Consider the following 1,503-nt stretch of genomic DNA (forward strand, 5'->3'; position numbering starts at 1 on the left):
TCGTATACACTAATCCAATTGAGTATTTTGGGGTTTCCGGTCTAGCTCGAGAAGTTCTTAGAGTATGATGATTGAAATANACAAGTTGTNTAATAGACATCCATTTGACCGGTAAAACGTGTNCTNAGTTAAGGGTTTCTACCGAATCAGCCAACTCGTATACACTAATCCAATTGAGATTTTGTGGTTCCGTTAGTTCTAGAAGTTCTTAGAGATGATGATTTGATAATAGAAAAATTTTGGTTCCAAAATACGTACATTCGGTTTTGACCGGAAAAACCGTGTGCTATGGCAAGGGGTTTCGGGCCGAAATCACGCCGAACTCGTATACACCAATCCAATTGAGATTTTGGGGTTCCGTCAGTTCAACAAGTTCTTAGAGATGATGATTTGATAATAGAAAAAGTTTTGTTCAAAAATAAGAACATTCAATTTTGTCCAGAAAAACCGTGTGCTAAGCAAGGAGTTTTGGGCTGAAATCAAGCTGAACTCGTATACACTAATCCAATTGAGATTTTGGGGTTCCTCAGTTCGAGAGGTTCTTAGAGATGATGATTTGACAATAGAATAAGGTTCGTTCAAAAATAAGAACATTCAATTTTGACTTGAAAAACCGTGTGCTATAGTAAGTGGTTTTGTTCCGAAATCAAGCCGAACTCGTATATAGTAATCCTATTGAGATTTTCGGGTTCCGTTAGTTCAAGAAGTTCTTTGAGATGATGATTTGATTATGTCGATTCTTTTGAGTAATATATCTGGAAATGCCCGTTGATTCCTTATTAAGACGATTTCGAACACAACTGGTACATTCCAAAATCACCGTTACTCGGACATCTTTACCCTTGGCCATGAGCCTCCTTTAGTTTTTGATTCATTCAATACTTTAAATTTCCGATCCGAAATGAGGAAGAAGAAAGGAACAAAAAAACAGGTAACTCGAAATCTAATTATGAAAGAAAGATTTTGTTGCAATAAATCAATATATTAATAAGTAAGTAATATAATGATTTCTAACTATATTACATTACTAGATTTATAATTTTAAATTTCCGAACAACATTTCATTTTTATTTAAGTATCTTGTATGATATTGTTGCCCCAAGCCGGGTTTGAAATGATCCATGTTACGGAACCAAGACAATCTATCTTACTAATAAAAAATAACTCTATATTTTTCTTGCTTTCTTTCAACCTCGTTGATATAAACATTGTTTGTACCGTAAGACTTTATAGAAAAAGTTTGGTTCAAAAATAAGAAAACTCAATTTTGATCGGAAAAGCGTGTGATAGTAAGGGGTTTTGGGCCGAAATCAACCTGAACTCGTATACACTAATCCAATTGAGATTTTCGGGTTCTGTCAGTTCGAGAATTTCTTAGAGATGATGATTTGATAATAGAAAAAGTTTCGTTCAAAAATAAGAACATTCAATTTTGACCAGAAAAACCATGTGTTATAGTAAGGGGTTTTTGGCCGAAATCAAGCCGAACTCGTATACACTAAT

Source organism: Fragaria vesca, linkage group LG2 (genome assembly GCF_000184155.1).
Source record: "Fragaria vesca subsp. vesca linkage group LG2, FraVesHawaii_1.0, whole genome shotgun sequence".
NCBI classification, from domain to species: domain Eukaryota; kingdom Viridiplantae; phylum Streptophyta; class Magnoliopsida; order Rosales; family Rosaceae; genus Fragaria; species Fragaria vesca.